Genomic DNA, 9,305 nt, shown 5'->3' on the forward strand with positions numbered 1-9,305 from the left:
AGTGGAAGATGTTGCAAAGTAACCTAAGGCTACCCAGGGATTTTAGTAGGATGGCACAAATTGTTAACGAAACAGGACTATGCTATGGACCTGGGCTTGGATGACTATCCAGTTTAGGCAAGCTGTTAACATTTTTTCTTGGGCTTGAGCGTGTGTGTGTGTCTGTGTGTATGATGTATCACCAGATGTTTTTGTTTAGAAATACGATGTATTCTATGTTTAAGTACTCTCACTGAAAAAGAAATTTGGGTTGATACTCCAAGAAACTGCATTGAGTGGTTTGGTACCTACACTGTACAGTGACTAATTTTCCCTATAAATGTCTAAAACAGAAGAGGCTCAGAAGAAAATTGAAGGTATTGAAATCTCAGTTAAGAATGGAGCTATTTTATTGGACTAGATGATTGTGAAAGCTTTAAGAACTCGTATTGCCCTCAGATAATAAATTTAATGAACATCAGGTGGGTTGGGGTCTCTGAGACAGGGGAAGCCAAACATTCTTTTCTGCGTGGATTACCAAAAAACTGGAGATGGATAATACTGGATGCTCTACAACATGCTGTGGTATATTTTAATCTGAATGTGTGGCCAATCAGAAGTTGTTTCCCATGGAATTCACATTGCTGCATAGAGACAGAACACAAATCTCAGTGTGTTTTTCAAGATTTTAAAATATTATTCAGTCTGGATGACTGACTGCTCTTTGCTTTATCATCAGAGAATATTTATGACTGTCAAAGCAGGGCTGAGTTCCTGGAGACTGGATAACACGTGGCTTTATCCTGCCAGACAGAGAGTTCCTTTCAGTGGTCACATCAATGTTTTTTTTTCATACTCCCACGGACACCACAACTTTTTTGGATGAGGAAGAAGATGATGGAACACAGATGAGGGAAAGAAATGGCCTCAGAGAACTTGGATACGTGGGGGTATTTTTACCCTTTCTTCCTGAATTTCAATGAGTGACTTATTGGAAACTTCTCTGGGTTTGAAGTGTTTTGTTTTTATTCCACACACTGAAAGCTATATTAGGTTGTTTTGTTTGCCTTTGTTTATAATGAGGTAAGTTTAGGGCAACCAGATATTTTTAAAATAGAAAACTGATGCCTTCTGAGGGAGTGGGGGATGCCGGAGGACTTTACCAGCTGGAAATGTGGGTCATGCCAAGGACATTTTGTTACTGTGGGGAATGTGTCTGTTGGGGGAAAGGAAGGAAAGCAAATGGAAGCTGGTGAGGTCAGATTGGGGATGCTTTCCCTGAGTGTACAGTTTACTCGTGGTTCACTCCGTGGACTTCCAGCCACTAGACCCCATGTCTTGTTTAACCGCAGGCATGTACCTGCTTTTATTTGTGACACATCTCCCCTCCTCTCCCCACCTACCCCCCACCCCCAAAATGGAGAAAAAACAGTCTCTTACTCTCACTCACACACACATGGTATCAACCAGACAATGAAATGCACAAGATACAACCCTTCACCCTTGCATTATCCTCCTGCAAATAGATGGATTTTGCAGCATGCCTTGTAGGTCAACAAATTCATACTATTTAAGACCAGAGAATGAAGGAATGAATTCCTATGTCAAGGATTCTTCATGGAAAATGCCCAACCTCTTGTCCCCTCCCATTTAAAAAAGTTGAACTTGGGTCCCCAGCTGTGACTGTACTGGGTGTTGGCCTAGACTATCTCCATTGAATTGTTGCAATAGTGTCTGGAAGGCTCTCAGTTTAGGAGCATGCTACTTTGGGATATAACAGATCCCAAAATCCACTGTGCGTATGTGATTATACCCATGTGCTTTCATGGGTATATCACAGGATATGCTGTGGAACTGCGGATAGTCCATTGCCAGGAAATGTCCAGTCTCCATGCCTTGAAAAGAACAGCAATGGTGTGGCATCTTGTTGGATGATAGCTAGAGATCAGTGAGCAGGCTGGCTGCATCTATAGGTTTTCATACTAGACCTGTTTGCCTCCATGATTTCAGCCTTTGGAGGAAGAGTCCTGCAGTCATTCATTGAAGGTAAAGAGTGACTCCAGAACTGGATTTCTGGATCAGCACCACCCTGGACAGTGCTACCACACCTGACAATGACAAACAACCGCATGTCTTCCATGTTATAGCATGCCTCCTAGCAGTTCATTATAATAGCACCAGGTAAGGCATTTCTTTCTCAAATTGGGAAAGGGGAGAGTGCTCTGTGGTTATCTTTAAAATGTCTCAGTTGTCTCAGATTAACATGACTTCAGCATTTGCCATATTCCCTACACTGTGTATACACAAATGCTCAGGTAATATTTTCCAGTAATGAAAGTGAAAACTAATATTTATAGACAATCACTATAAGGTGTGTGACAGGGTCAGGTCAGATGGCTACAGGAGAGTGTTAGAAGGTAGATATTTTAGTCCCAGACTAAGTAGATCCCTTTTCCCTGGGTAAGGTAATGGGCACTTCCAGAACAAGCAAGAACTTGCTGGAACCAATTAAGGCAGGCAGGCTAATTAGGACACCTGGAGCCAATTAAGAAGAAACTGCTAGAATCAGTTAGGCTGGCTAATCAGGATACCTGAGTTTAAAAAGGATTTCACTTCGGTTTGTAGCATGCATGCAAGGAACTGGGAGCAAGAGGCACTAGGAGCTGAGAGTGAGAAGGTGTATTGCTGGAGGATTGAAGAGTACAAGCATTATCAGACACCAGGAGAAAGGTCCTGTGGTGAGGACAAAGACGGTATTGGGAGGAGGCCATGGGGAAGTAGCCCAGGGAGTTGTAGCTGTCACACAGCTGTTCCAGGAGGCACTCTAGACAACTGCAAACCACAGGGCCCTGGGCTGGAACCCGGAGTAGAGCGCGGGCCCAGGTTCCCCCCAAACCTCCCACCTCCTGATCAGATACAGGAGGAATTGACCTGGACTGTGGGTTCAACCAGAGGGGAAGGTCTCTGGGCTGTTGCGTGACCCACATGGTGAATCTCTGATTCAAACAAATCCGCCAATAAGCGCAGGACCCACCAAGATAGAGGAGGAACTTTTTCATAGGTGAAAGTAACTGCTTAATGATAATTCTATTTTTCTTAATTCTGCCCTATACATCCCACAACTCCCTTGCCTTTTGCTGGAGACAGGTCAAATTTTGAGGAAGAAAGCAGTACTTCTTGAAGCTCTGCCCACAAAATAAGCTCCATTCACCTGAGATACCAGAATGAGACACTGGTGTTGGTGGACTGCGGAGATATTCAAAATATGATCATGCATGGACACTGGGCTTCTTCGGCTTGGTTTCCCCTTCACGGATTTTGGATACGCACACAGGCTCTGCTAATGTGGCACTGCTGGACTTCCTGGGTTTAGCTCCTTTGCCTCGTGGGGAGGAATGTGTGTGGAAAGTAGTGTTATTCCCTAAGCTTACCCACATGTGGCACCTAAATGAGCTGTCACGCAAGAGTAGACTGTGTAGATCTTCATAACATACTGTGCTTTCTTCCATGCCTGACTCAGCAGTGAAATATTTACTAATGTTGATATTTCAGGTTTCATCAGTGGCATCTGAGCTAACATCCCAGGTAGAAATATTGTCATGATGGTTACGCTCAGGTCACCTTTTAAGGGGTTTATCACGCTCATAACTGCTGAAATCTTACTTTTTCTTTTGAAGTAACAACTGAGATTCTGGAGAGTGGTTTGGGAAAGATGTTCAGGCCCAGTTAAAGACACGGATGGTTGGTGAGAAGGCTGGAAATAACCTTGTATAGGTCTGCCTGAGTGTTATTCATTTAACTTCTCCTTTCTGTGTGGTGTAATGGATTTTCTTTCAGGAAGAGGGGTGCACTATGAAATCCGAATAAGTAATTTTTCCATTTTTACTCAGCAAACTGCTAACTCTAGGAATTGGGTTTTTTTTGTTTTTTTTTAATCTGAGTTGTCTGTCATCCCTTCAACAAAGTACAGTATCTTGTTTTGAATTGTCAATCCAATGTATCTCATCCAACCTAACTAACAGAAACAAATCTCAGTGAACTGGTGCAATGTTGACTTATATATAGAATCATAAACCTGTGTGCGTTTGTGAAAATTAAGGAGTGAAAAGGGGTGGAGGTGAAATAACCAGTTCTAAAGTGACACTCAATTTAATTTAGACTTCCATGTTCATTTATGTTATTTTCCTGTGTTTATGGAGAAGAGAGGGTTCCTCAGAAGTATGCATTTAACTTCTGATTTTTTGGCACGTGAATGGAGCTGTCTTTCAGAGCACCTGAACTTCTGCAAATTTTATTTGGTTTAAATAGAGTGCCTAACAATTTAATGTCAGAATCTCCTGTTTGATAGAGTGAACTGTGATCCAGTGATATGAACACAGGACATGGAACTCCTTCTTTCTCTCTCGTCACAGCTCTTCCTTTGTGGCCAAGGACAAGTCATATGGGGGAGATGTTGAAAGTTAGGTGCTTAACTCCCATTTTGAGTCAGTGGCAGCTAAGTGACTGAGTGCCATTTGTGCCCCTGAGAATCTCTTCTTTAAACTCTGTTGCTCAGTTTCTGTATATGTCATGTGACGGAGGGGCGACAATTACTGACTGAAAAGTTGTGGTGAGAATTCCTGTTTATAAAGCACTTGAAGGATAAATAGCACTGCATAGGTGCTGAATACAATGTGTTGGAAAAGAAGGGGTCTTGTGGTTCAACCATGATTGGAAACAGGAGATTTGGGTTCAGTTCCTGGCTTTGGCACAGATTTCCTGTGTGACCTTAGGCGAGTCACTTAATTTCTGTGTGCTTGGAACTCCTTAGGTCTAGGAAAGCATGTAAGTAACGAAGCTTACTTTAAAAGCTAAATATTATTGAACTGTTACCTTATTCTTAGGATAATAATGAGCTATGTCTGTGATCTTTGTTCTTTTTCTCTTACATTATCTTTCAGGAAAAACAAATAGCTATTTTAAAAACTACTTAAAATATTTAAAAGGAGAAGCTCACAAACATAAACTATAAGTGAATCACAGTTGTAGGTGACATGTCTGACACTGAAATAGGAAATGTGCAATTGAACAGAACCTGAAAGATTCCAGAGCTGAGAGATGGATTTAAAGTTTGGCACTGGTTTGAATGTCAAAAGCTCCCACAAAAAACAACACAAGGTACTGTCATGTTGTGGGTATCAGTTTCTCAAATGTCAGGGAGGGAAATTATTTAGATAAAATCAAATCTCAAACATCATCTTTCAAGAAAAGGGTAAAGAGTGATACCAAATATTACCATCTTATATGTACAATTTCCAATGCCTAGTAAAATAATGGAGCAAATGCTAAGATGAACAATAAAACTGTATTTCGAGAATAACACCATCAGCAGCAAGCACCATGTCTTTATAAATAAATCCGTTAAGCAAATATTTACTTTTTTTGATAGAAATACAAAATTAGTTGGTGAGGGCATCCAGGGTGCATGAGTTTGTGGATAAATGCCAGAGAAAGCTAAGATAGATAAATAAACATATTGTAGTGATGGCTGACAGGATAGACAATTGGGGAAGATGTATATTGAGGTACCACAGGAGTCAGTGGTAAGAATGTAATAATGGACATATCAGTCAGATTAATGGTCCACCTAGCCCCCATCCTGTCTTCAGACAGTGACCAGTGCCCGAGGCTTCAGAGGGAGTGAACAGAACAGGGAAATTGAGTGATCCATCCCCTGTCATCCAGTCCAAGCTTCTGGCAGTCAGAGGTTTAGGGACACCCGGAGAATGAGGTTGTGTCCTTGACCATCTTGGCTAGTAGCCACTGATGAACCTATCCTCCATATAACTTATCTAATTCTTTTTTGAAACCAGATATGCCTTTGGCCTTCACAGTATCCCTTTGTTGGGCTGGTTTACATTACAAAGTTAGGTTGAGTTAATAATGTATGTGTCTACACTATCGAGTCCCTTCCACTGACCTAAAGGGCTTGTAAAGTCGACTTCTGTACTCCACCTCCGTGTGAGGCGTAGTGCTTCAGCTGACATCCATGCGTCAACATGGGGATAGTGTAGACACTGCACTGTGTAATTTTAATGAATTGGCCTCCAGGAGGTGTCTGGAGAGTACTTTCAACTCCACTGCACTTCAACCAGGCACACAGGAAACAGCCGCCCCCGTGTTAAAGCTCTGGGAACTTTTGAATTTTCATTTCAGGCAGAGCTCTGAATCAGCATAAGAACTGCTAATATCTATGCCAGAATCGCGCAGGGCATGGGGGAGTAGGGTTATGCCAGGGACACACAGCAGTACTAGCAGACAAAGGAGGTGAACAGTAGCTCTGGTTCTGAGCCACAGATATGCCGCTTCTATGAGGAACTGCATGCGATTCTAGGCAGTTCCACATCCTTCTTTCTCAGATGTCCAAGGATGCGGCGGGCGTGGTAGTAGAGGGGGGTGAAAGGAAGTCCGGTATCCCTTGCACTCAACTCCAGGGGAGGGTACCAGGACCAGAAGGTGATCATTCCCACACCTTTGATTGTTAAGCCGTCCTTGTTTCTCCCCCCCCCCCCACACATCAGAGTTATCAGACCTTTTGCCCCATGTTATCTTACTTTTCTTTGCTGTCTCTTAGTGTTTGTGAGCATAATAAAAATTAATGGATTGGGGAGAAAAGGCTCTTTATTCATTCAGCACACAGCAGTTAGCGGGGGGTGGAGTTTACAGGGGAGTACATGTAATGAAGGGGACAGCTAGGTAAGGAACAACACACAAGTATCACATCACTGTAGGTCATTGATGAAACTAGTTTTCAAAGCCTCACGGAGACGCACTGCACCTTAATGTGCTTTTCTTTTTGACCTGGTGTCTGGCTGCTCAAAATTGGCTGCCAGGCGATTTGCCTCCACCCCGTCAGAAACTTTTCTCCCTTTTTTTCACAGATCTTATGGAGCATGCACCTGCTTTCACTGAGGTCTAACCTAGTAAGCACACTACACCAGCAAGCTTTTAAATGTCCAAAGGCACATTGCACCACCATTCTGCACTGGCTCAGCCTATGGTTGAACTGCTCCTTATTGCTGTCCAGGGTGCCTGTGTTACGCCTACATGAGACATGGGAGTAAGGGGTAGGCTGGGTCTCCCAGGATCACGATTGGTATTTCAACATCACCAATGGTTATTTTGCAGTTTGGAAACAAAGTTCCTGCTTGCAGCTTTCTGAACAGATGAGAGTTTCTAAAGATGCACTCGTCATGCACCTTTCCCGGCCATTCCACATTGATGTCAGTGAAACAGCCCCTGTGATCCACCAGTGCTTGCAACACCATTGAGAAGTACCCCCTTTCAATTTATGTACTCTTTGGCAGGGTGCTCTGGTGCCAAGATAGGGATATGCGTTCCGTCTATTGCCCCACCGCAGTTAGGGAATCCCATCATGGCAAAACCATCTAATATGTCCTGCATCTTGCCCAGAGTCACTACCCTTCTTAACAGTAGTCTATTGATTGCCCTGGCAACTTGGATCATGGAAGATGCCATGGTAGATTTACCCACTCCAAATTGATTCCCCACTGACTGGTATCAGTCTGGCATTGCAAGCTTCCACAGAGCTATCGCCACTCGCTTCTCAACTGTCAGAGCAGCTCTTGTTTTAGTATTGCTGCATTTCAGGGCTGGGAAAAACTCTTCACACAGTTCCATGAAAGTGGTCTGGCACATTCGAAAGTTCTGCAGCCACTGCTCATCATCTCATAGCTGCATACTGTGCGGTCGCACCAGTCAGTGCTTGTTTCCCGGGCCCAGAAGCAGCACTCCACTGTGTCAAGGTGATGCGCAACGGTAACCAGTATCTGCAAATTGTTCTGTTCTATGGCTTCCAGTAGGGCTGCTTGCATGGCATCACATTGTTCTGCACAGTGTCTCCTGCTTTGGTTGAGCAAATACTGCAGGAGAAGGTATGAGTGTCTGTAATGCTCACAACAACAGTGTACAGCTGAGTGGTATCCATGCTTGCCATGCTATGGCATCTGTGTGGGTAACCCAGGTTTAGGAAAAAAGGCGCAAAAAAGGCTTGGTTTGTTTGCCATTGACTCAGGGCTGGCTCCAGGGATTTTGCTGCCCCAAGCAGGCAAAAAAAAAAAAAAAAAAGCCGCAATCATGATCTGCGGCAATTCAGCAGGAGGTCCTTCGCTCTGACCAGGAGTGAGGGACCCTGTGCCGAATTCCCACCGAATAGCTGGACTTGCCACCCCTCTCCTAAGTGGCCGCCCTAAGCACCTGCTTGCTAAGCTGGTGCTGGAGCTGGCTCTGCACTTACTTCAGGCAGGGAGGGAGGAGCATCATGGGAAGTTAATGCCATGTTCCTATAACCACCCGTGCAATGTTTTGGTCCCATGAGGCACTGCAAGCCCAACCCAACATTCCACTCGGCTCCATGCACTATGGAATAGCTACCCACGGTGCGGCGCTCATACGTCAATGTAAGCCCTGCTAGCGAGGATGTGCTCTGCTGACACGATGTGCATAGTGGGGACATGCAGAATCTACTTGATTAAATCAGAGGCTCAGTGTTGACTTAAATAAAATTGACCTAAATTTGTAGTGTAGACATATTCTTACGCAGGTTAACTGTGTGTTGTGTGAAGAAGTGCTTCTGTAAGCCTGTTTTAAACCTGCTACCTATTAATCTCATTGGGTGAAGGTGACCCCTGGTTTGTGTGTTATGTGAAGAGGTCAATAACACATCCTTATTCGCTTTCTCCACACCTCTGTCATATCCCTCTTCAGTCATCTCTTTTCTGACCTGAACAGTCCCAGTCTTTTTAATCTCTCCTCATATGGAAGCTGTTCCATACCCCTAATTGTTTTCTGTTGCCCTTCTCTGTACCTTTTGCCAATTCTAAGGTATCTTTTTTTGTGATATGGTGACCAGAACTGCATGCAGTATTCAAGATGTGGGCATACCATGGATTTATATAGAGGCATTATTTCTGATTTATCCTCTATGCCCCTCCTAATGGTTGCTAATATTGTTCACTTTTTTGACTGCTGCTGCACACTGAGTAGATGTTTTCTGAGACCTATCTACAATGACTCCAAGATGTTTCTTGAGTGGTAACAGCTAATTTTGACTCCATCATTTTGTATGTCTAGTTAGGATTCTATTTTCCAATATATGTTACTTTGCATTTATCCATATTGAATTTTATCTGCCATTTTGTTGCCCAGTCACCCAGTTTTATGAGCTCCCTTTGTAACTCTTTGCAGTTGGCTTTGGATTTAATTATTTTAAGTAATTTTGTACCATCTGAGAACTTTGCCACCTCAGTGTTTACCCCTTTTCCCAG

The sequence above is a fragment of the Chelonoidis abingdonii genome, chromosome 1 (genome assembly GCF_003597395.2).
Source record: "Chelonoidis abingdonii isolate Lonesome George chromosome 1, CheloAbing_2.0, whole genome shotgun sequence".
Taxonomy (NCBI): Eukaryota; Metazoa; Chordata; order Testudines; family Testudinidae; genus Chelonoidis; species Chelonoidis abingdonii.